The sequence below is a fragment of the Scyliorhinus torazame genome, chromosome 15, assembly GCF_047496885.1.
Source record: "Scyliorhinus torazame isolate Kashiwa2021f chromosome 15, sScyTor2.1, whole genome shotgun sequence".
Taxonomy (NCBI): domain Eukaryota; kingdom Metazoa; phylum Chordata; class Chondrichthyes; order Carcharhiniformes; family Scyliorhinidae; genus Scyliorhinus; species Scyliorhinus torazame.
The window spans coordinates 124,236,049-124,262,664 of NC_092721.1; the positions used below are offsets into that span (position 1 = coordinate 124,236,049).

A 26,616-nucleotide genomic window follows, 5' to 3' on the forward strand; every position below is an offset into this window, starting at 1 on the left:
TGCCCCTTTGAATCTATATTTAATTCACCATTAAAATACTTTATCAAAACTGTAAATTACCATCAAGTGAAAAGCACATCACATGACCCTTCTTTTCTCTCCTTGCATGATTAAAGCATAGCGACTCTCGCTGATATAACATAATTCTGCAGTCAGTAGTTTCTATATTAATCAGCAATACAGTTCTGATCCTATGAAAGTGTTGCCTATCCTTCCAATATGTTTATTAAATATGCAGGATATCCCAACTAATCCAAAAATTATTAAAATTAACATGCTACCGAGTGACAATAATGTACATGTTACCCGTTGATCCATAGGGCTGACTAAGTTTTAGGATTTGCATGTTCCATTTTCAGAGAAGCTAGAGACCTCTCTATTCAAAGTGAAGCCCACAACGTGATCAAATGTCCCATTTGACCTGATCTAACCCAATAATGCTAAGTCATTTTGTGGCCAAATGAAAACTGTGTTGAATTATCGGGCAATTTGAATTAAAAGGGGCAGATCAGAGGGAAACATTGTTCATGTAGCGCTGCTTCTAGAGGTTCCTTGAACAAAGATTCCTCCCCATGTGATTACCTTAGTGTAGGTATCATCAACTGTGTGTATAGTTGTAAGTTAATGAAAGACATCAGTTAAGCAAAATCAGACAAATCACAAAAGAGGTTGTTTTTCTGAAATCAGTACGTTCAGGGAAAATTCATTTCAAATTGCGAATCTGTTCCTGATTTTTTTTTAAATGGAAACCAACTGCTGAGTTATTAAATTCGTTATGGCACACATCATGCCGACATCTGTTTGCAATCTATCACTGCCTGAAAAGTACGTTCTTAAATTAAAAGCAGTCCCAGTTCTGTCAGCCTTATTTAATGCTTGTTGTCAACACTCCTAACATAGGATTTCTTCGCTGACTAATAAAGTTCCATTCTCTGGGACTCATCCTTAGCCTAACAGATTTTTGTTCTGTGGTCACTTCAGCATCAGCTTGCTCGGCTAGGCTGGATTGGACTGTGCTCGTCAGAATAAGGAATGGTCTGTTCTTTTTTGCTGCAAACTGAAAAACCGGTTTCTCCACGCACCTGAAGGTGAAAAGAAAAGAATACTTATTTTGTAAAAGGTAAAATGAATGAGCTGAAAATCAAAAATGATTTCAGTGATTTAAGGTTACCAGTGGTCTAAGTGTGATTGTATTTCTTTTGTTTACAATAGCACTGCACAATGACTTTATATTTAGCTCAAAAAGGGTGTTTCCCATAGGATGTGGGAAGTTAACACTGCGTTGCCTTTCAAGTAACCCAGTAGATCAGCAGAAAGTTTAAAGAGAAAAAGGTGTTTCCTAAAGTGATTGTGCTTTAAGGTTCAAGGATCTATGTATATTTGTGTTACCTTGTTGCTTTTGCAAAATTATGTCAGTTGCATTTTGTTAACACATGCATTCACTTTATTTGTTTAATTTTGATGAGTTGTTTAAGAGTGTGAAGAAAATATTTTAAGAGTTGATCAGAACATCTTAAAATTGTGTTCAGATTTGCCCTTCACTGAATCTTAACATTTCTAACCCATTTATTTTACCAATACATAGAAAAAAGGAACACATTTTCTATGACAATTTGTTCCCAGCTGCAAATCTGCTAAACATGGCTGTTTGTTCAGACAGGTCAATCTTTGGTTTAAGTGAATCCAAATGCGGAAGTGTACATGTCAAGATTTATAATAGTGTTATTGTATTGTTAGTTTTAAAATGAAATAATTTCAAGAAGCTCACAGCAGCTGAACATAATGGCATGTATTTCCTTTATTTGCATTTTGATCATGTTTATTCTGAATTCATCTGAAGCTTCGGGTACAGTCCACAGTTGGGAGAATTGAATTTTCCTTTGGTATGTGGTTAGCACATGTCTCTGATATCATGCAGCAGAAGATTAAAAACTTGCATTTATAATATTAAAACTGGCCATCAGGGTAAGGCACATTTGGACCTTTAAAGGGACGGTTTTCTTTGGTACATGTGCAGAAATGGGCTTGGTCTTTGGCTTTTTGTTTATTTTTGGACATTTTCTTCCCAGATTGTTGTCAGTAAAATGTATCATTGTTCCAAACAAAATGATGGATTTAGAAAAGTTAATGGTGATTCTTCTGCTTCTTTGCTATTCAGAGGGGGGAAAAGGGAAGAGACTGGATGTGTTGTAGTCTGCTTCTACTGTGCCAGAAGCAAGCTGACCTTGTCTACAAGGCCATTGATGCAGACATACCGGTTTGGGAATTTCTGAAGAAAACAGTATTTCATAAGTTGTCAAGCTAGAACTGACCTTCAGATCATTTCTAATACCAAAATTGCACTGCAATACAAATGGTCTGAAGTATAGTGAGATACATATACTCAACAGATAAACACACTAAAGGCATTTTAAAGCCATCATATGTCTGGACAGATCATTGGGTGCTCAACCGTAAAACCTACCACAGTAGCAGTATCCAATATTATTATAATCTGCAAACCTGGAAACCCATAAACATTTGGAGAAGGAAGAGTTACAGCCAAGGACACAGCATGGCACTGATGGTGAGCCAGAAAATGTCCCTGCTGAAATAATGGGACAGATTTTATTGCCATATAACAGGCAGGTCACATCTTGGAGGTGATATTCTGACAAGTACCATACTAGCCCAGCACACTGTCCCCTCCATACATGCATAATAACGTGGCCCATAGCATCAGCAGTAGCACTGGCTACTACACTAATTCAACTGCCACAATATCCAGATTACTCTCCTGACACTATTGAAATAAAGTGCTATTAAACTGAATTCCCTGGAATTGATTTAGTGTACATCGATGTTTTTTTTTTGTGGTAACTTGGTCACATGATCAGTTACTTCATCCTAATCTTCTGTACCTTCACAGTGTTTCCTCATTAGCAGGTATAAGGGGGAACGTCTTGAGATTGAGGTGGCTTTTGCTGCCTCATTTAACTGGTGCCAGCATATCCCATACTGTTAAGGCTGGCTGTTCTACCTAATGGTTGTCCTATATTTCTGTCTTTTGAGTAGGAGAGGTTTAGGATTGCATTTATATGTTTTTTCCTTGAGAGGCAGCAGCTTCCTATATGTTTACTCAGTGAGTCCACAAAACTGTGTGGGGACAGAGCCCAGCCAGCGAAGCCTTGTGCTTTGGTTATCTCCATCCAATTCCCCCACCATGTTTTTTAAATAAATTTAGAGTACCCAATTCATTTTTTCCAATTAAGGGGCAATTTAACGTGGCCAATCCACCTACCCTGCACATCTTTGGGTTGTGGGGGTGAAACCCACGTGAACACGGGGAGAATGTGCAAACTCCTCACGGACAGTGACCCAGAGCTGGGATCGAACCTGGGACCTTGGCGCCGTGAGGCAGCAGTGCTAACCATTGTGCCACCATGCTCTCTTCCCCCCCCCCCCCCACCATGTTTAAACAGAACGGCATCCTCTAATATTGGAATTCAAAGACTCTAGCAGCAGACTGCTAGCAGCTCACTGTGACTGTATGATTGCCCATGTGCTTTGGGGGAAAACCTATATTTTATACTGGTGTGATGATCCTTTTAAGAATTAGGTTTCCTGAAAGTTTTCAAAAAAGCAGCTTGTCTAAAGTAACTGATCATGTGACCAAGTTGCCTGAGTAATAAATAATGGAAAAAAACAAGAAGGTTGAGTAGATTGTGGATATGGTTCTGGTATCAAGCAAAGTTTTGGGGAAGAATTTACTGGCTGTTCAAGCCAGTGGGATATTCCGGTCCCAACGATGGCGAGGGGTACAGTCAACGGAAAATCCCGTTGACAACAGCGAGACCAGAAAATCCTGATGGCAGGCCGCCTCCGCTGCCGAAAAACACTAGGTGGGTTGGTGGGTAAATCCCGCCCAGGGTTTTAATTTAGAACAAGCTTGCTGAAAGGAACATATCTTTTAAGGACATATGAACTTATGAACAGGAGTAGGCCATTCAGCCCCTCGAGCCTGTCCTGCTATTTAATGAGATCTTGGCTCATCTGTGGCCTAACTCCATATACTGCCTCGGGCCCATATACCTCAACATCTTTGCTAAAAAACAATCTAGCTCAGATTGAATTTTCAACTGTTCTAGCATCAACTGCTGTTTGTGGGAGGGAGTTCCAAACCTCTACCACCCTTTGAATGAAGATGTGCTTCCTAACATCTCTGCTGAACTGTCTAGCCCTAATTTTTAGACTATGTTTCAGAATCTTCAACCAGTGGAAATAGTTTATCTTTATCTACCCTAACTTTCCCTGTTAATATCTTAAATACTTCAATCAGACCACCCCTTGGCCTACTAAATTCCAGTAAAAACAGGCATAATTTGTGTAATCTCTCTTTGTAACTTCATCCATGTAATCCAGGTATCATTTTGGTAAACCTACATTGCTCCAAGGTTTCTTCACTCTCTCCTAAGACCAAAATATCCTTCCTAAGGTGCAGCACCCAGTGGGGCCTAACCAGGGTTTTGTATAGTTTCAGCAAATCTTCTGTATCTTGATACTCCAATCCTATAGATATAAAGGCTAGCATTCCTTTACTTTTTTGATTATTTTCTGCACTTGTTCAAGAAAATTTAGGGATCTATGCACCTGAACCCCCAAATCACGTTTGACATGCACTTGTCCAAAATGGTTATCCTCACACTTGTTTACATTGAATTCCATCTGCCACAATTTTGCCCACCCACCTAGTCTGTCAATATCGAGTAAACAAGAGAAGATTGGTTATTTACAAGAACAACTGGGGTGGCATGGTAGTGCAGTGGTTAACGCTGCTGCCTCATGTCACCGAGCACCTGGGTTCAATCCTGGTGCCGGGTCGCTGTCCGTGTGGAGTTTGCACATTCTCCCCATGTCTACAAGCCAAAGATGTGCAGGGTAGGTGAACTGGGCACAATAAATTGCCCTTTAATTGGAATTTAAAAAAAAAAGAACAACTATGTACTTGGGACCCAATTATACCTCACCGGGTCCTCTCTCGATGTCCGTCAGTTCCTGACTGGCCGACCTTTTAGCGGGGAGCTCATACTCCTCAAGCCACACAGGGAAATCAATCGACCCTGCCCGTGTGTCCCATGTAGGTTATTACAATCTCCTTGCAATTTGATACTATTATCAAGACTGTCCACAATACCACTTAACTTTGTATCATCAGCAAATCTGGATATATGATTGTCTATGTCATCATCCAAGTTATTAATGAATAATATGAATAATTGAGGCCCTAACATAGATTCTTGTGGTACACAGCTCATCACCTCCTGCCAATTAGAGTACTTATCCCCACTTTCTGTTGCCTGCCACTCAATCAATTTCCTAACCATGTTCAGTTGAAATTCTATGTTCTGGCTAAAAGAGTTTAAACCTCCTGTTAACTGAGGGCTCCTGACAGTAAATTGGACTTCTAGGGACAGTCAAGCTAAGAAGAAAGATAGATAGATAGAGAGAGAGAGAGTTGACAATATAAAACTAAAGTCTTATATTAGGTTCAGGAGAGTCCTGATCTGAGGTAACTATACTTAAGACCCGAGTGATGCTTGTGTTGAATAGGGAGCTTATAACTGTGTGACGGTTGGAAAAGATTTGGAGAGACAACCTTGCTGGAAGTAAGTAGAAGGCCCAAGAAATTGAAGCCTGTATATGAATCTTTGAATGTGACTCAAACCAAGTGATTAACTGTTCAATTTCTGATAAGTATCTGACTTGAGTTTGGGGGAGTGTAACTTAAATGGGTGTGGAAGGAAAGCTGAGTTAAGAAGTTTGGTTTAAGTATTTGTGTTCATTGTACTTTTATATTGTCAAGTGGGAGTACCTTTAAGAAATGGGTGTTTATAAATGGGTATGTATATAAATATCTGTAGTGAGAATACCTTTAGGAAATGGGTGTTTACCACTGCAGTGATGTCAGAGAGTGGGTGGAGCTGGGCTGTCTGTCAGCTTTTTACTTTCGTTTTAGGCTGTTTGCTGCAGGGTGTGTTTTAGTTTTGTTTTCAGTGTTGGAGCTGAAGCCAGACCAAGCCGGTGTACTGCTGTTCTCTCTGCCATCAAAAGACTATCTCTTGATCATTTGGTGAATTCAGAATTATAAATGTTTTCAGGAGTGACTTTAACCTGATGTGCTTCTGATAAAGGTTTAGTTTTTCAGTTGTATGGATATTAAAAAGGAAAGCTTAAAGATTTACTTAGTGTTGTAGTCTTTGGGGGTTGTATTTGAATTAATGGTTCACTGTATGTTTTAAAAAAGGTTAACCGGAGTTCATAGAATAAACATTGTTTTGCTTTTTAAAATACTTTTCCATTTCTATACCATACCTGTAGAGTGGACCGTATGCTCCCCATATCACAATCTATTAAACGTTGTGGGTCAGGTGAACTCCATGATACACTTTGGGGTTCTCTGAACCCTGACCCATAACAATATCTTTAACATAACTGACTACCAGAGGGCAGAATTCTCTCAAAAAAGGTCAGGCTGACGCAGTGGGACTGAAAATCAGCAAGGAGGCTGTCAATCCGAAACACAGCTTTTCAACACATAGCTGAAAGAAAGTAAGGGGTGGATCCCATTACATCATGCTGGTGGAGTGGGCTCTCATAGTTGTTGAGCAGTGTCAGGGGACAGTGTCAGTGTGCAGTGCCAGAAGGCACTCTTCCCCCTGAGCCAATCTCTCACCTGAACTCCTCTTTGGCCCTGCTCGTCGGGTGCACGTTGTGGGAGACCTGTCGCAATTCACATGGGGTGGGGGGGATTATCGGGTAAAAGACCTAATAATTATATTTAAATGTATTCAAATGGGGATCCCAATGTTAAAATCAGGATTCCTATTGCATCAATGGCGAGAGGGTGAGGGCATTCGGAACGGGAAATCCTGCTGGCGTAAAGCACATTTTGGAACTCCCAGGCGATTTCCTTCTCCTGCTACCAATCCCGCTCCCTGAAAACAGAGCCCAAACACTCTCGAGAGGTTATTAGTATTCACTTTCGCTAATTTTTGAGTAGTAAAATTATTTTGCTTTAAACCGGGAACCTTATGGCTTCATTCTTTTAGTCATATACCTCGGTTTTCCGATTTCCAAACAAAAATATTTAAAACATTACTTGTCACTACCAAGGACATAGTAACTGGGCTCTGACCTTGGCACCAGTACAGCTGGATGTTAAGCTGAAACATTGGACCATTGCTTAGAGTTGAAGGATGTGTATAGAAATTAAGGACAAGTAGCAAATGGAATACCGCAGGTGACGTCATGGAGATGATGACATTAATGCAGGTGAGGACCCAGGTCATTCCATTTTGTAATGGTTTGCAAATTATAAATAATTGAAGTGGAATAAGGGAAACAAAACATTCTGGCAGAGGGGAGAGGTAGCGACTGAAGCAGGTGATATTGTGGAGATAAACGTGGTCATAGTGACTGGATGTACAAAAGGAAGCTGAGCTCTGGATCAAGGCGTCCACTAAATTCCACACCTGTGAGCTTAGCCCAAGAGCAGCCACCAAGCCAGATGGCCCTGAGGCACGAGGCTCAAGGGGTGGGATTCTCCGTCCCACCGCACCCGTTTTCTGGTGCGGCGCGCCCCCGCCGGTCGCATGATTCTCCGTCCCGGCAGCCGGCCAATGGGGTTTCCCATTGTGAGCACCCCCATGCCGTTGGGAAATCCGTGGGCGTGAGTGCGCTGCGGCGAAACAGAGGATCCCGCCAACACCAAATCCAACCCAAGGTGTTTACTGGAATGAAGAGGATGGCAAATTTAAGCCAGGAGCAATTTTTGGTTTAGCCAAGCCTTTAATATCAGGCAGTTTGAAACGATAGCTGTACACATCAATGAATAAGATGGGAAAGTAAAGCTGGGTACCACTGGCATGGATGTTGTAGCGCACAAAGACTCCGAGAGACGAATAGAGTGAAGTCGATGAGGCTTTATTAAGCGTGACTGTTCCCCCGCAGTTCAGTAGTAGACTGCCTGTGGGGGAGGACTCCTGGTACTTATACTCCGCCTTCAGGGCGGAGCTAGAGGTCAACGTCCAACCAGGACCCGGGATCTGTCAGCCAATGACATCACGGCTTCACAGTCCCACATGTCCCCTAATGCATACTACCACATTCACCCCTTGTTAAAAATGAACCCGGCGGGGTGATGCTTCGCATGGTGGTAAGGGTTTACAAGGCTGGTCCTGGGAGGAAAACTTTCGCATGTTATTACAGTATGTACAAGGTTTTTTTTTTGTTTCGAACTATTTACAGTAATCGTCAGGAGAAAAAGACAAAATGTTCTCGTTAAAAGTCCACATATTGTAGTGTTAGATCGACGCCACGAGTCGGTCGGGCGGTCTGGTCGTCCGTGTCGATCGCCTCGGCCCCGGTGGTGGTGGTGGTGCTTGTTCCAGTGTTGTCGTCTCCGGGAGCCTTACGGTTTCAGCTTGGGCTTCACTCCTGGTCGGGCCTGGGAGGAGGACCGATCCTCCTGGGAAGGGAGCGGTCGCGGGGTGCGGCGGTGGCAGGAAGGGGGTGATTGGCGTCGGGGGGGTGTGTGTGTTGCCGGCGGGCGCCAGATCTCGCAGGGAGACCGTGTCCTGTCGGCCGTCGGGGTGCTCCACGTAAGCGTACTGCGGGTTCGCGTGAAGGAGGTGAACCCTTTCGACCAACGGGTCCGACTTGTGCGCCCGCACATGTTTTCGGAGCAAGATGGGTCCTGGGGCCGCCAGCCAGGTCGGCAGCGACGTTCCAGAGGAGGACTTCCTGGGGAAGACAAGGTGGCGCTCATGAGGCGTTTGGTTAGTGCTAGTACACAGTAGTGACCGGATGGAGTGGAGGGCGTCCGGGAGGACCTCCTGCCACCGTGAAACTGGGAGGTCCCTGGACCGTAGGGCCAGTAGGACGGTCTTCCAGACCGTGCCGTTCTCCCTCTCTACTTGCCCGTTCCCCCGGGGGTTGTAGCTGGTCGTCCTGCTCGAGGCTATACCGTTGCTGAGCAGGAACTGGCGCAGCTCGTCACTCATGAAGGAGGACCCCCTGTCGCTGTGGACGTATGCGGGGCAACCGAACAGTGTGATTATGGTGTTCAGGGCTTTAATGACTGTGGCCGCGGTCATGTCAGGGCAGGGGATGGCGAATGGGAAGCGGGAATACTCGTCCACCACATTAAGGAAGTATATGTTGCGGTCGGTGGAGGGGAGGGGTCCTTTGAAATCCAGACTAAGGCGTTCAAAGGGGCGGGAAGCCTTAATCAGGTGCGCACCATCCGGCCTGAAAAAATGCGGTTTGCACTCTGCGCAGATGTGGCAGTTCCTTGTGACTGTACGGACCTCCTCTAAAGAGTATGGGAGGTTGCGGGACTTAATAAAGGGGTAGAACCGAGTGACCCCCGGGTGGCAGAGGTCCTCGTGGAGGGTTTGGAGGCGGTTAATTTGTGCGTTGGCACATGTGCCGCGGGATAGGGCATCGGACGGCTCGTTCAGCTTTCCGGGACGATACAAGATCTCGTAGTTGAAGGTGGAGAGCTCGATCCTCCACCTTAAGATCTTGTCGTTTTTGATTTTGCCCCGCTGTGCATTATCGAACATGAAGGCTACCGACCGTTGGTCCGTGAGGAGAGTGAATCTCCTGCCGGCCAGGTAATGCCTCCAATGTCGCGCAGCTTCCACTATGGCTTGGGCTTCCTTTTCCACTGAGGAGTGGCGGATTTCTGAAGCGTGGAGGGTTCGGGAGAAAAAGGCCACGGGTCTGCCCGCTTGGTTAAGGGTGGCCGCTAGAGCTACGTCGGAGGCGTCGCTCTCGACCTGGAAGGGGAGGGACTCGTCGATGGCGCGCATCGTGGCCTTTGCGATATCCGCTTTGATGCGGCTGAAGGCCTGGCAAGCCTCTGTCGACAGAGGGAAGGTCGTGGTCTGTATTAGTGTATCGTGGCCTTGTCTGCGTACTGGGGGACCCACTGGGCGTAGTATGAAAAGAACCCCAGGCAGCGTTTTAGGGCTTTTGAGCAGTGCGGGAGGGGAAATTCCATGAGGGCGCGCATACGTTCGGGGTCGGGGCCTATTATCCCATTGCGCACTACATACCCCAAGATGGCTAGCCGGTTTGTGCTAAAAACGCACTTGTCCTCGTTGTACGTGAGGTTCAAGGCTTTAGCGGTCTGGAGGAATTTTTGGAGGTTGGCGTCGTGGTCCTGCTGATCGTGGCCGCAGATGGTTACATTGTCGAGATACGGGAACGTGGCCCGTAACCCGTGTTGATCAACCATTCGGTCCATCTCTCGTTGGAAGACCGAGACCCCGTTTGTGACGCCAAATGGGACCCTTAGGAAATGGTATAATCGCCCGTCTGCCTCGAAGGCTGTGTACTTGCGGTCACTTGGGCGGATGGGGAGCTGATGGTAGGCGGACTTGAGGTCCACGGTGGAGAAGACCTTATATTGGGCAATCCGATTGACCATGTCGGATATGCGGGGGAGAGGGTACGCGTCTAGTTGTGTGTACCTGTTGATGGTCTGGCTATAGTCTATGACCATCCTTTGCTTCTCCCCTGTCTTTACTACTACCACCTGTGCTCTCCAGGGACTATTGCTGGCCTGGATTATGCCTTCCTTTAGTAGCCGCTGGACTTCGGACCGAATGAAGGTCCGGTCCTGGGCGCTGTACCGTCTGCTCCTAGTGGTGACGGGTTTGCAATCCGGGGTGAGGTTTGCAAACAAGGATGGGGGTTGCACCTTGAGGGTTGCGAGGCCGCAGATAGTGAGTGGGGGTATTGGGCCGCCGAATTTGAAGGTTAGGCTCTGTAGATTGCACTGGAAGTCTAATCCCAGTAATGTGGGGGCGCAGAGTTGGGGAAGGACGTAGAGCCTGTAGTTTTTGAACTCCCTCCCTTGCACCGTTTGGGTAACTATGCAGAAGCCTTTGATCTGTACGGAGTGGGATCCTGCAGCTAGGGAAATCTTTTGTGCGCTGGGACGGATGGTCAAAGAACAGCGTCTTACCGTGTTGGGGTGGATAAAGCTCTCCGTGCTCCCGGAGTCGACCAGGCATGGTGTCTCGTGCCCGTTTATCAGCACCGTTGTCGTCGTCGTCGTCTGGAGCGTCCGGGGCCGTGCTTGGTCCAGCGTCATTGAAGCCAGACGTGGTTGTAATGGTTGAGCGTCTTCTTCGAACCCCGTGGAGCCGTCGACACTGGGGTCCGTTGTTGCCGTCCAAGATGGCGTCGGGGGTGAACAAGATGGCTGCCCCCATGCATCGCACATGGCTGGGGGGTCACAAGATGGCGGCGGGGGTGGACAAAATGGCCGCCCCCATGCGTCGCACAGGTCTGGGGTGGACAAAATGGCCGCCCCCATGCGTCGCACAGGTCTGGGGTGGTCCAAGATGGCGGCGCCCTTCCTCCCCTCGTGGTGGCCGGGACCCAAAATGGCGGCGCCTGCGGGTCGCACATGGGGCGCTGGGGGGGTTGGGGAGCGTTAGGAACACGCAGGACTCCCTCTTCTCTGGGGACAGCGGTGGCCGGGACCCAAAGTGGTAGCGCCGGCGGGTCATACATGGGGCGCGGGGGGGGGGGGGGTTGGGGAGCGTAAAAGGCGTGCAGGTCTCCCTGTTCTCCGGGGAGAGCGGTGGTCGGGACCCAGAGTGGTTGCGCCTGCGGGTCGTACATGGGGCGCTGGGGGGGTTGGGGAGCGTAAACGGCGTGCAGGGCTCCCTGTTCTCCCGGGACAGCGGCGATCTCGCGGGACCGGGACACAGCCGCGAAATGGCCCTTTTTCCCGCAGCTCTTACAGATCGCTGCGCGGGCCGGGCAGCGCTGCCGGGGGTGTTTCGCCTGGCCGCAGAAATAGCAGTGGGCTCCCCCGGTGCGACTTGGCGTTTGAACTGCGCAAGCCTGTGGGGTGTCCGGGGGGGGGGTGGGTTTGTCGCGACGGGTGCGTACGGAGCCCAATGGGCTGCCGCGCGGTCGGGGCCGTAGGCACGGGTATTTCGCGCAGCCACGTCTAGGGAGGCTGCTAGGGCCCGTGCCTCTGAGAGTCCTAGCGACTCTTTTTCTAGAAGTCTTTGGCGGATTTGGGAGGAGTTCATACCTGCCACAAAAGCATCGCGCATTAACATGTCCGTGTGTTCATTTGCGTTCACCGGCGGGCAGCTGCAGGCCCGCCCCAAAATTAGTAGCGCGGCGTAGAATTCATCTATCGATTCTCCGGGACTTTGCCATCTCGTTGCGAGTTGATAGCGAGCGTAGATCTGGTTTACTGGGCGAACATAGAGACTTTTTAGTGCTGCGAACGCCGTCTGGAAATCCTCTGCGTCTTCGATGAGGGAGAAAATCTCCGTGCTTAACCTCGAGTGCAGGACCTGTAGTTTTTGGTCTTCTGTGACCCGGCCGGGGGCCGTTCTAAGGTAGGCCTCAAAACAAGTCTGCCAGTGCTTGAAAGCTGCTGCTGCGTTCACTGCGTGGGGGCTGATCCTCAGGCATTCCGGGATGATCCTGAGCTCCATAGTCCTTTAGTCACGCTTAATAAATTGTAGCGCACAAAGACTCCGAGAGACGAATAGAGTGAAGTCGATGAGGCTTTATTAAGCGTGACTGTTCCCCCGCAGTTCAGTAGTAGACTGCCTGCAGGGGAGGACTCCTGGTACTTATACTCCGCCTTCAGGGCGGAGCTAGAGGTCAACGTCCAACCAGGACCCGGGATCTGTCAGCCAATGACATCACGGCTTCACAGTCCCACATGACCCCTAATGCATACTACCACAGATGTAAATGTTAATCCAGACTTGCGAACATTGCAAAGGGGTAGCACGTAACAGATTGAGCCGAGGATGTAACATAAGCATGGAAGTGGAGCCAATTTAGACATTGCAACATGAACCTGACAGAGCTGTGCTAGAGAGGCGAATTGTTGAGGAATTTGTGGTGAATTGAATGCTCAGTATTATTAAAGGCAATGGAGAGGACAAGGGGAAGTATAAGGAGGTACAGCAAGTATTGTAGGATGTTGTAGTTGATTTTGAACGATATGGTGTCCATAATCTGGAAAGCTTCATACAGGAAATGATGAAGGAGTTGGTAATGGAGTTGCATAGAATTACAAAAATAAAATATTTATTTTGCTCAGCCAACCTAAATTGTTCATCACTATGTGAACAATTGTCCTACTCCTTATGCCCACATTATTTCCACATTTTTTTTCTCCCTTTTTCCTCCAACTGCCCATCTAACCTATTTTTAAATGTTGATCTCTTTCTGCTTCAGTTATTAACTCCACTAATGTGTTCCACAGCCTGGTGGCTCTCTTTTTGAGAAACATTTTCTCCTCTCTATTCTAAATCTCTTCCTTTAATTCTCAAAAATCTGTTTCCATCTATTCTGTCTGATTCCTTCATAATTCTAAACACCTCTATCAAATTGCCCCATAATTTCCTCTGTTCAAATAAAAATAACACCAATAAATCTTTCCTTCTATTTCATACTTTCTCATGCTTCAATGAAAAAGTATGTCTTTATAAATCACTGGTTGGATTATTTTCTTTAGTTATCTCCTGGAGATACTAATGTATGTTGGGATATGTTGTCACTAGCACTGCAGCAATTTTGTAACTCCCCTAAGTGGCCGACTTTTGTGTGCAAGTTTGGATAGAAGATATTGGCATAGAGCACACCGAAGCCACTTATCACCCTGTTTTTACTGGACCTCCATATGTGAAGTTTGAATTAGGGTTTCTCGGACTCCCGAAGAATGTTTTTCCCCCCAACCTGAGCAATTCAAAGCTATCATAAACATAAGCCTACTCAACATGAACCACAGACCAAACCTGGACTCTTCTTGAACTGTTTGGTTCACCACCACAACATTTATTGCATTATAGTTTACCATTTTGATTTCCGATTAGCATATCTGCACAGTAGCACGGTGGTTAGCACTGTTGCTTCACAGCGGCAGGGTCCCAGGTTCGATTCCCGGCTTGGGTCACTGTCTGTGCGGAGACTGCACCTTCTGCTCGTGTCTGCGTGGGTTTCCTCCGGATACTCCGGTTTCTTCCCACAAGTCCCGAAAGAAGTGCTGTTAGGTCATTTGGACATTCTGAATTCTCCCTCTGTGCACTCGAACAAGTGTGGCAACTAAGGGATTTTCTACAGTAACTTCATTGCAATGTTACTGTAAGCCTACTTGTGACAATAAAGATTATTACATATATCTTATACTGCACAGCTTAACTTTATTAGAAAATAGAAAATCGTTCATTGGTGTTACCGTGCTCACTAGAAAGACAATAAATATAAATAATATTACAATTCTTAAAAGAATACATTTTGCATTAAAATTCTTACTATGTGCTGTACACAGGAAAATCTATAATTTAACCTGTTAATTGTAACAGTCTGCAGATATTCCCTTTAAGTTTCCTAGTAGTATTTCTTGAGGAGTTGGGTGGCATTGTTCCAGTCCACGGTAATCATTTCAGAATTTGCTAACGGCGGTTGGTCTACTGTCCAGATGTTTTTTTGCAGGACTTGCTCTCTGGTTTATTAAAACACTACTGGATTGGTATATAAATTCAGACCAATCTGATGTTCATTTGTAAGCTCCCAACTGGTTCAATGCTCTGCACAGTGATATTCATTTTATCTATCTTTGGCTGCTTGGTGGAGGGGTGTGAGGGAAGCTGCTGTGTGTGAGGGAAGCTGCTGTGTGTGAGGGAAGGTGCTGTGTGTGAGGGGAGCTGCTGTGTGTGAGGGGAGCTGCTGTGTGTGAGGGGAGCTGCTGTGAGGGGAGCTGCTGCGTCTGAGGGAAGCTGCTGTGGGAAGCTGCTGTGTGTGAGTGAAGCTGCTGTCTGTGAGGGGAGCTGCTGTGAGGGGAGCTGCTGTGTGTGAGGGGAGCTGCTGTGTGTGAGGGGAGCTGCTGTGTGTGAGGGGAGCTGCTGTGTGTGAGGGGAGCTGCTGTGTGTGAGGGGAGCTGCTGTGTGTGAGGGGAGCTGCTGTGTGTGAGGGGAGCTACTGTGTGTGAGGGAAGGTGCTGTGTGTGAGGGGAGCTGCTGTGTGTGAGGGGAGCTGCTGTGTGTGAGGGGAGCTGCTGTGTGTGAGGGGAGCTGCTGTGTGTGAGGGGAGCTGCTGTGTGTGAGGGGAGCTGCTGTGTGTGAGGGGAGCTGCTGTCTGTGAGGGGAGCTGCTGTGTGTGAGGGGAGCTGCTGTGTGTGAGGGGAGCTGCTGTGTGTGAGGGGAGCTGCTGTGTGTGAGGGGAGATGCTGTGTGTGAGGGGAGCTGCTGTGTGTGAGGGGAGCTGCTGTGTGTGAGGGGAGCTGCTGTGTGTGAGGGGAGCTGCTGTGTGTGAGGGGAGCTGCTGTGTGTGAGGGAAGCTGCTGTGTGTGAGGGAAGGTGCTGTGTGTGAGGGGAGCTGCTGTGTGTGAGGGGAGCTGCTGTGTGTGAGGGGAGCAGGAGCAGATCTGAACAGTGGCACCTTTATTTTTCCCCCTTCTTTGGTGACCTTTTGAAATTTGTGAATGAGCAATAACGGAGTTATCTTAGAGTCAGACAGCTGAACGATCTGCCAATGGTAGGGCAAAAAGAAGGACCCATGAGGCCATAGAATGGAGAGAATGTTGGACTGCAAAATATTGAGGAGATGGGGTTGGATGAAACCTTGGAGGGACTGAAAGACAAGGATGGGTATTTTAAATATGATGTCTTGGCGATGGCATGTTAGTGTAAACTATAGAAGATCCAGGAAACATGTGGTAGAGATTTGGACAATCAGGGAGGCTATCAAGGGCAGATGATGAGATGCCAGCTAACAGGTATGTTCTTGGACTAGTTACTCTAGACCTGATCCAAAGCGAAATCTCACCATGGCAGTTGGGGAATTTAAATTCAATTAGTTAAATAAATCTAGGGGAAAACAAGTTAGTATCAGTGATGCTGATAATGAAATGACACTCGAGCTGCCAGATCTCATGTAGTTATTGAATCTTTACTGCCACTGGATCCAATTCCTCGAGAACTTCCACGCTCCACCTACTGACAGCCTCAGCAGCTTGCAGCCACGCCTTGGTGAAGCTGGCTGCTCTGATGCTACAGCCATTAGAGAAGAGGCATTCTCTCCACGCCCTGATTGCTTCTAAGATCACTTTCAGGGATATGTGTGTAAACCAGAAGGCAGCCTGCCACATCTTCCAGCCATCCTGCAGCATTTTCTTCTCTTACACTTTATTATCTTTCCTGAAAACACTGCCACCATTGTGAATTAGCCTCTCTTCGACCTCATTGCTGCTTAAGGCCCATCATCTTGCCACTCTGCCTTGTTTGATGGGGAAACAGGAGGTGGGATGATAATTAGTTTGCTCTGAGAAAGAGCAACAGCAAAGCATACAATTCATTTAGTTGAGTTCTGGATTGGAAAATAGTTTATCCTTTCAATAGGGACTAAAGTGGAACCCTGCTTTACAACATCTGTGTATGAGATGGGAGGGGCCGGAATGTATTTAATGCAATTGGTTAAAAATGTATATTGGTAGCCTTCCAAAACTAAAGGCTATGTAGAAATTTAGTTCATGATCTATTGGCAGAGCCTCTGCCAAACAAATTTTGCCCTGATCAATATGAGAAACATCCTTTATGTCTCTGATTGTGGTGTGCTATTACTTTCACACTCAACTCTACTGTGCACTGTATCCCTCTCTTATTTTTACCTCTGTGACAATAAGGCTCTATTATACCTATCCCATTAAAGCTAGCACCTATAAAGGCTTCTCCTATTCCCATGTGGTCATCTTGGATGTGCTTCAATGATCAACCCTGGCCAGTCAATTCCTTTATTTGCGTTATATCACTTAGCAATATCAGTGAGCATGTCATCAGCTTTCATCTTTATTTTGATACCATGTAGTTTCACCTCTCTGCCAACACCTTTGAATCCTTCACCACCCCTCTGTTGTCTAACTACAATGCCAGCATTAAGATTAGATAAGAGAGAACTTCTTACATTCACCATTGACAAGACTATAAACATCTTGGTTGAATTCCCGTCAAATATTTCTTAGTGACTGACCCAATCCTCTCCCTGACAGCTTGTTCAAGCTGAGCCAGTTAGTGTGTGAACTCAATATGTTCTTTTACTCTGAGCTACTCTTCAAACCTCACATCATTTCCAAATCTGCAACATCAACAAGCCCTGTCCTCATCTCGTGCCCACAGATACTTCAAAGTTGCTCCATACTGTACATATCGCCAAGCTCTTGTTGGAAAACCTATCCTTCACAATGGAAAGCTTTCAACTAACATCTTGCTCCACAAAAAAAATAATGACCCTCCATTACATAGTTTGATTTGTGATGCTAAGCTTGTCATCTTTATCCATGTGTCAGGAATGGAAGTCCTAGATGCAAATTAAAGGATTTGCTAGAGGATATGTTGCTCAACGGACAACACATACTGCGATGCTAAAGTTGCAGCTTTCTGTGGACGATCGCATGTTCCAGTCACTAAGCTCTTTAGTAGATTGGTCCTTGAATTCCTCTCATAGCGTCCAGTACTGCCACTTACCCCATGGCTCCACCAGTCCTGTGTTCTGTGAACTCACCCCAGTCTACATTAGCTTCCATTACTTCAGCATTTCAGAGATTTGCTGTCTCTCTGATACCAATGAGTGAGACCAATGACCTTCATGATGGAATTAAAACAAAGCATAAGCTGTCTAACTGGTTACATTTCAGAGGAAAGGAACCATCAACTCGGTATATATATTTGTAGGACAGATTTATCTACCAAGAGGGTCAGGACCATACAAAAAATCAGAGCCTTTACAACTCTTGTTTTTACGAGCCATGAGGGGCCTTGAGGGTGTGGGTTGGATCGAGCATATTCCAGAAGCATGTTGCTGCAGTTTCCTAAAGAAGTAATTTGTTTGCTGCGAATTGGAGTCTTTAAAGGAAAATTGAATCCTTAATACAACTTTTGTCTCCAGTGCGTCTAACCGTCTACAAAAGCGCTGGCAATGCCTCGTTGCTAGAAAGAGGTCCTCACTTGTTGAGATATTCTGTAAGATGTTGTAAGTTGTGCAACTCAGTGCTGTTAAACAAACTATTTGATAATTGCACCATTTATGTGAATTTCTAAGATTTTAAGGATAATGAAAATATCATAATTGGTTGCAATTACCACAAACAGAATTGCATTTTCTGAAGTCACACTTCCAATTCTATTCATTCCTGCGATGTTATTGGAAGTTCATTTCAACAAATACATATTGCTTCTTAGGTAATGCACAGCAACTCAGCAGTTAATGGGCATGATTTAACAGAAACATTTATAAGTGTGATTTTGGGGGCATTTGGCGGGATGATTCTCATCGGTCATATTAGTGAGATTGCGGCCCATATTTAATGGCACTTAGTGCTGAAAATGAGCCCCCATGAGCTTCTCGCCATTATTGGCTGTCTCACTGTCTGATTCGCCGGACCCGTGCCTCAGCATCGCACCGATAACAAGAGGGAGCTGCTTTTAACCGCTCCCTCACTACTCAAACATGCACATCAGTGCGCAGACCTGCTCCTCACTTTGGGGATGCCGACCTGGCCAGATTTCTCAACGTTGTCAATGCGAGACAGGATATCCTGTTCCCCGGAGGGGACCGGAGGACCACCAGCCGGGTCAGCAATGGTGCCTGGGAGGCAGTGGTAGCAGCTGTCAGTGCGGGAACCATGACCAGGTGGACCACCATAGAATGTCAGAAGAAGACCAATGACCTCCATCTCTCTCCTGGCATCAGTTCCACCTGCCACCCCACAAATCCCTAGCTGACACCTCGCATCCTCCCAGCATCTGACCTTCGTGCTTGCTCCTCATATCCCCCTGGAACCCACCATCACTATCCCTTCATGTCCAGGGTATTGCCCACATATCCCACCTGCTATAGATCCCCCAACCTATCAAGCATGTGGCTCACAATGTCCTCTCTTTGTCCCCGCAGGAGAAGATAGCGCATGATAAGTGGGAAAGGGCCAAGACGGGGGGCGGAGTACCAGAGATTCGAGTCCTCACCCCTATGAAATTGCAGGGTTGACCGAGGAGAGAGCAGTCACCGACAGCGAGATTGGCCTGTGCTGCAGAGGTGAGGATCCACTGCTCCTTCGCCCAGGTGACCTGTCTCAAGTGATTTGTTCACATCAGACTAAATGATCCTTCCCTCTCACTGACCATGTTCAATGTCTCGCAGGATCTCCATCTGATGGAGCCTGGCCATCTGGAGTCGTTCTCCCCCTGCCACACTAGAGACCACCTTGGAGGAGAGCTCTGAGGAGACCACCATCAAGGTATCACAGCTATCACTCCCACCTTTCACCAGATACACACCTCAGTGGGCGACATTAGTGGAAAGGGGCACAATCTGGTGAGCACCACACAGTTGCTGATGCACATCAAGTGGAGGCAGGAACATTCAAGGGTGTCAGCAGTCAGATTTCTGCAGGATCGGAGGACTCAGCTGGGTCCCAGTCAAATGCCGAGCCTCTGGACAAGGTTATCCCAGAGCTGAGGCAGATGACAAGACACAGCCATGACTTTCAGGAGGGGATGTTGTTGATTCCCAAGTTTCTTTACCCGTCAGTCTGGCCTCAATAAAAGTCGAGATGGATTTGCAGGTACAGCATTAGTTATTTTCTTTCGCTTGCAAGCTTGATTCCTTTCACAGAAACATAGGACACGTCCAGTCTCCTACATCCAGGAAAGCGAATGAACAAAGAGACAAAGGGATCTCTGCAAATCAATTCAAATGGTATCAAGTTTCACATACTCGACGCCCATAGGTCATCCTATATCCCTCCTGACCTGTTTGATCTATTCTGATTGGCTCACTTCCAATCCCTTCCTCTGGCCCCTATTACTCAGCATCCTTTTCTCCTGCTTTGGTGGACACACCTCTTCCTGCTTTTCCATGCGGTCTGAAATCCTTTGTCTGTGAACTCACCAGAATTAGACTGGCCTACCTCTACATTACATTAACTAATATCTCCAAAGTAACTATTTTATATCACATTCGTCATTCCCTCCTTTTATCATTCCATGATAACCGAACTATCCAATCCATAGCTACGGTTCCTCATCTAAAAAGATCCGTCGCTGCATTTCCAATTCCTGGCTTAGCCCCCCCTCATCTGCTGCACCCTCATGGATTTTAACAGTTAAGTTTTTAGGGGCGTTGATCTGATCCAGTGCACCCCGCATTTTACCCATCACACATTTAAGGATGGCCAGGCCCACAAAGATGCAGCCGATAGCCACCACTAAATACATGGCCATATTTATCAACCAGTCCTTCCAACCCCCAAATCCCCCAGTTACCCCAAGAGCCAGGATCCTGCATTCCGTCCAGGTGATCCCGTATGTGATCCATAAATTTAGTGATGTTAGCGGTCAAGTCCTGAACTCCCATGATACACTTGCCCTGCACTATGGCGCATACCCCACCCTCACGGGCCAGAAGATAGTCAAGAGCATACCGGTTCTGCATTGCAAACAACCGTAGCTGAGACAATTCCTTGGTTATTGCCCCGAGGGCTCCCAAGGTTTCATTTCCCAAGATGGTAAGGCCACAAATAAAATAATTCCTATCGCTGACAGCCAAGGAACCCCCCACACCTCCCAGTGTCAAGACGCTCAGAATCCCCCACCCGGCTGAGTGGCCCCGGTTGGGTGCGAGAACCTGAGGTTTTTTCCAGTTCTCGCAAAATTCAGCAGAGACTGCCCGGCGTGCTAACTGATTATGCAGCTCCCACGCCGAAGGGCAGGGGACTGTGGTAGGGACTAGAGTCCCTATAGCAATTTGGCGGGGAAATGGGGGTGACAAAACGTTGGTCGCTGTGCCATTAAATAAAAAGTAGTATCCTTGTTCCGTGTGCAGGCTAGCATCACAATCAGTATATCGGTTGCGTAAGGATCCCCCAGTAGCCCAGTTTATCCAGCTTTGAAATGCCCATTCGGGCCGCCTAGCAATGCGGAAAGCCCTAGTCCCAACAGTGATATGAGAGACATTCGCCCAGCCACAAAGGAGCTGGAGACCGGCGTTCAATGGAACGCAAGTGGTGTTGTAACAAACGCATTGGCCAGACGCCTGGGTGATATGGCACCTCCTGTCCGTACAGGTGGGGAACAGACATGTTATATTCGTTTCCACCTCTACCAGCAAACAGCCGTATCCTTCACTGTGGAAACAATTCTCGTACGACCGGGAATCCCTATTGGGAGTGAAGTGGCTAGGTATGTACGCCCTCCACCGTTGCAGCCTATCATACTGTGAATGGGAATAATCCCGAGGAAGGGGAAGGCAAATAGCCGGTGGTGCTGAACCCGGATCGTAAGGAAGAGTGACTTGCTCGGGCAGTGGCTCGGAATGCTGACAATGAACCACCGTTTGGGGAGTGCCCCAAAGCGGTGAAACAGAAAATAACCTAGACACCGCTGCAGGGTTCGGGTAGCAGACAACCCGTCCCTGGCCATACAAGTGGTGGTAAATCTGGTAAAAGAGATTCATACTACCCGGGTTTTCCTCAGTTTGGCCTTTAACTAACTTAAGTGTATCTCCCGGTAACCTACGTTCTAGCTGTACTTCCCTTCTCATACGCCCCGTCCTCTCTCTAGTCCCTCTCTCTTTCTCATAGCCTCTTCCTACGCTCTGATGACCTGATGTTACCTTTATTGCACCAATCTTAACACATCCAAAATCAAATTTACATGTATTCCAAAAACAAGGCAATGTCCATATAATATTCCCTTCCCATCGCCGGGACCGGTGCAATTGCTTCATGAGTCCTGCATTCTCCTTAACTTTGACGACCTTCCATGAGTCGATACCATGTCCTCGTATATGGGGGCAGCGAAGAACATCACCTTTGCATAGGTGATGTATCCTTGTAGATTGGTTGGGGTTACAAATATAAATAATATTCCCCTTTTCCATGTCCGTCGCCAATAACACTCCAAGCGAAGTGAGGCCAAATATCACACAGACGGTGCGTAGCCACTCCATCATGCTCCACACCTGTAAAATAGCACTGGAGAAGGGAGGCAGGTTAGTATCCGACCTTTTACAGTAGTGGAGATGGACTCAATTTACAGTGATGAAGGTGGACCCAAGCACTTCACCCCTCCACTTTAACTGCTGTGGGGGTGGTAAGGAGAACTTGGAAGGGCCCGTCCCATCGCGGCTCCGACCCCTTCCTAGTCCAATTTTTGACCATGACATAACTGCCGGGCTGGACTGAAAGTGAGCTAGGTACTGGGGGCGATGGCTGGTGAGCCGCGCGGACCTGGCCATGGAGTTCCTTGAGCACCTGCGTGAGGGCTAGAACATAGGTGGTCATCTCTTCAGTCATATGGTGAAACTGAACCAGTCTGGGAACCTGCAGGCTCCAGGGAGTTCTAAGAGGCCTGCCATAAAGAATCTCGGCAGGAGAGAGCCGGGCCGGTCCCGCAGGTGTAACCCGCAGCTGGAAGAGGGCAACGGGGAGCAACTTAAGCCATGTCAGTCCCGTGTCTGCTCTTAATTTAGCCAATTTAGTTTTGAGGGTCTGATTGTGTCTCTCAACCAACCCGGCCGCCTGCGGTCTATAAGCACAGTGTAACTGCTGGCGTATGCCCAACTGGGAGCAAAACTCCTTGTTAATTTGTCCAATAAAATGAGGCCCATTATCAGAACTTAACTGAGCTGGTATACCGTACCGGGGAATGATTTCCCGCATCAAGCCTTTAACCACAGTAGCAGCTTTATTATCGATAGTCGGATACGCCTCGACCCATCTGCTGAACACGTCCACAATGACCAAAACATATTTATAACATTGACACCTTTCCAACTCAATGTAATCCATTTGGAGCATCTCAAAGGGACCACTGGGCAACGGGGTTTGCCCCATTCCACAAGGGATACCTTTTCCGGTGTTATATTGCTGACAAATCAAACACCGATTACTGATGCTCTGGGCCAACCCCTGCATTTTAGGGTGCCACCAAGTGTCCAGCAACAAATCACTAGTCCCTCGAGCCCCACAATGAGTTGCAAAGTGTACACATTCAATGACCCATAAAGCCAGTACATCAGACATACAAGTCTGATGTGCTGGCGTGGTCCATAAAGAGGAAACAGAATCATATGTACAACCTAACCGTTTCCACATTTGTTTATCACTCTCAGGAGCGTCCTCCTGTAACCTTATGACGTCTTGGATGGTTGGCATTGACTTGTCAGAAGCAGACATATTTATAGTAGATCGTTTAGTCTGACTTAACATTTTAGGCACCATCACTTGCTGAATTTGCGCGGCTGTCCGCGCTGCACAATCTGCTCGTTCATTACCAACGTCAACTGGGGTCTTACCATTTGTGTGGGCAGCGCATTTAATAACGGAAATCTGCGCGGGCATAAGGAGGGCCTGCAGTGGGTCATTAACTAAACCCCGGTTGGATATTTCTGTGCCTGCTGAGGTAAGGAATCTCCTATTCTTCCAGAGTTGTCCGAAGTCATGAACTACCCCGAAAGCATATCGGGAGTCAGTGTAGATATTTACCCGACGATCTCCCCCAAGTATACATGCACGGGTGAGGGCAAAAAGTTCGGCTTGTTGAGCTGAATAAGGGGTCTGGAAAGCTGCCGCTTCTAGAATCAGACCATCCTGTTCTATGATTGCATAACCGGACAGTCTCCGGCCAGTGGGGCTTACTAATGCACTGCCATCAACATACATAATCATGTCAGGTTGTTCTAACGGAATATCACTCAGATCGTCCCTTATTGTGGTAGTTTCCTGAATCAAGGCTAAACAGTCGTGACCAGGTGCGTCCTCATGGACAGGGGGACCGCTAAGAAAACAGGCTGGATTGATTGTGGTACAATATTTAAATGTCAGACATGGATTGTTCAAAAGGTATATCTCATACCTATTCTGACGAGCTGCGGTAAGATGCTGAGTCTGCAGTTGCCCCAATAGTGCGATTACCGAGTGGGAGCTATACACCGTAATATCCTGTTGGAGAGTGATATTGGCAGCAGCCTGCAAACTATTGTATATCGCTGCCAAGATCTGGGTGCAAACAGGGTGGCCCAACGCCACTGGGTCGAGTTTGGAAGAGTAATATGCTACGGGCCGGTGCTTGTCCCCATGTTGCTGGGTGAGTACCGCTGTTGAACATCCTTCCAGAACAGTACAGTATATCTGGAATGGTCGGTCGTACAAGGGCCTCCTGAGGGCCGGTGCTTGTAACGAGGCCTGCTTCAGGCAACGGAAGGCCTCGAGTGCCTCGGTGGTGAGAGTAAAGTTCCCCTCTTCACTAGTGTAAGGCGTCAGCAGCTTTGTATAGACAGCGATGTTTGGTATCCACTGCCGACAATAATTCACCATACCCAGCCAATGACGAACCTCCTTGGCTATTGTATGGGCGGGGAATTGGCATATTGGTTCAATCCTACTGGGTTCGAGACTTCTTTCTGTGGCTGTAAGTAAAACTCCTAAGAACTTAACCTTTCTCTGAGCCACCAAGACCTTTGCTTGTGAGACAACATAACCCAATGAGGATAGGTGGTTCAATAATTGGATCACATCATCCTTATTACTGGGCTCGTCAGGACTTGCCACCAATATGTCATCTACATACTGCACTAGAGTGGAACCATGCTCCAATGTCAAGGCCTGGAGTTGGGTCTGCAGACATCTGGAGAAGAGTGTAGGTGAGTTGACGAACCCCTGTGGCAGTCGGGTCCAGGTATACTGCTGCCCATTGTAAGTGAAGGCAAACAAATATTGGCTTTCAGTCGCAAGTGGGAGGGCAAAGAAGGCGTGCTGAAGGTCAATTACGGCGAAGACCCGGGCTTGAGCTGGAATTTGAGCCAGTATGTGGGCAGGGTTAGGGACGAGAGCATGTAACGGCTGTGCGATGGCATTGATTGAACGTAAATCCTGTACTAATCGGTACTGGTCTGGTTTGGCTGGTTTAGGCACAGCAAGTATGGGGGTATTACATTCTGATTGGCAAGGGACCAAAATACCCTGTTTCAACAGTTCTTGAATTAATTTATCTATTGATGGAGCAGCTTGAGATTTCAGGGGGTATTGCCGAATGGAACGTAGCTTTGCATGATCCTTAATCATTACCTTAATAGGTGTAACATTTGTCTTTCCCACTTGTGATGGGTATTCCGCCCAGACCTGTGGATTGACATATTCCAACACATCATGTCCCCAGTGATGCTGCAGTCGAGTGTTAATTGTTTCAGGGACCTCAAAATATTTTATGGTAGTGCCGTCCGGCATGACTTGAAGTGCGTACTCTGTTGGATCCGAATGATCCACTGCCCTCCTTACCATTCGCCCCATATCCCTGGCATGGTACTGGTCGTGGACCTGACGTGTAATATGAGGGCTTACCGAAGCTGACTGTGGCCATAAATGTGGTGGTATTGTAACAAAATCGGCTGTACCTTCTTTTCCCGTGACTGTGGCTGTAACCTTGACTGGCCATTCGGTCCCAATTAACGGCCGGTATTTGTCCTCCAACTCCCTGTTTTGTCCAGTTCTGTCATAGGCCAGGGTAACGTGATGCAGTGAATGTTCAATGTCTAACGTCCACCACTGGGGGGTGATAGAAATATAGCACTGTTGTCTCATCCTCCATGATTTAACCGTTACCCCCTCGTCTCCGCACTCTAGCTGTAGCTGGAAGATACACAGTAAATCTCGGGCCAACAAGTTACAGTCCAAGCCAGTAGTCACTACAAACTGATGATCTGCAGACTTATTCTCGTAAGTGACTGTCACAGGTTCAGAAATAGGATACTCACACGCCTGTCCTTGGAACCCCGACAATTGCTGCGTGTGGTCGGATAGTGGTAGTCGAAGTTCTGATTGCACAGAAGACATGGCTGCTCCAGTGTCGATTACAAATGAGTGATGTTGATCTCCTATCTGCAGAGAGATAATAGGTTCCCTGTCCGATTGGAGAGTCCTTATGACTAAATTAGCTCGTCAATCCTGTGTTGGGAAAGGGTTTTCCTGGGAGAAGTCAGTGTATCTCGTCTGTCCTCCCCTTGGTGGGTACCCCCTCCTTTGGGTCGGATAATCGCCTTCTCCTGCCTGTCTTTTAAAGGGGCATTCCTGTTGCCAGTGATCTGCACGGCCGCAATTATAACATGCATTGCTCCCTCTATATCTGCCCCGCCCTCGTCTCCCAGTGGACCAATGGCCCCTCAGAGGGGGCTGCGGTTGTAAAGCTGTTGATGCATTGGGTGGGCCATAAAAAGGAGGTGAGGGTCCCTTTGGGTGGGTTTGGTATCCTCCCCCTCGCTGATCCACCCACCCAAAGTCACAATATTGGGGCTCCTGGTGGTAAACTACCATTTCTGCCGCTTGTTGGGGTCGCAGATCATCCTTTTTCATTACATACTCAGTCTTAACCTTTGTAACTGAGCCTCCTTCCTGGCCTACACCCTCCTTCCAATAAAATCTGACTGCCCTTGCCATCTGGGAAGGGTCGTTCTCTGTCCAATTCATGTTATTACATTTCACAGCAGTAGCCATAGAAGGTGGTAGGCAATGCATTAACATAGCACAATATTGAG

General features: G+C 47.2%; 1 protein-coding gene across 2 annotated transcripts in view; it reads left to right on the forward strand.

Annotated features, from left to right (window-relative positions):
• Positions 1 to 912: 912 nt before the first annotated feature.
• Positions 913 to 26,616, forward strand: part of ecrg4a (ECRG4 augurin precursor a) — a 69,623-nt gene continuing 43,919 nt past the window's right edge. Inside the window, exon 1 of one of the 2 annotated variants that reach the window (XM_072475957.1) lies at positions 913 to 1,088. The gene's annotated coding sequence lies outside the window, so the exon portion shown is untranslated. Of the gene's footprint in view, positions 1,121 to 26,616 lie in introns of both variants that reach the window. The other variant, XM_072475956.1, reaches the window with a different exon arrangement.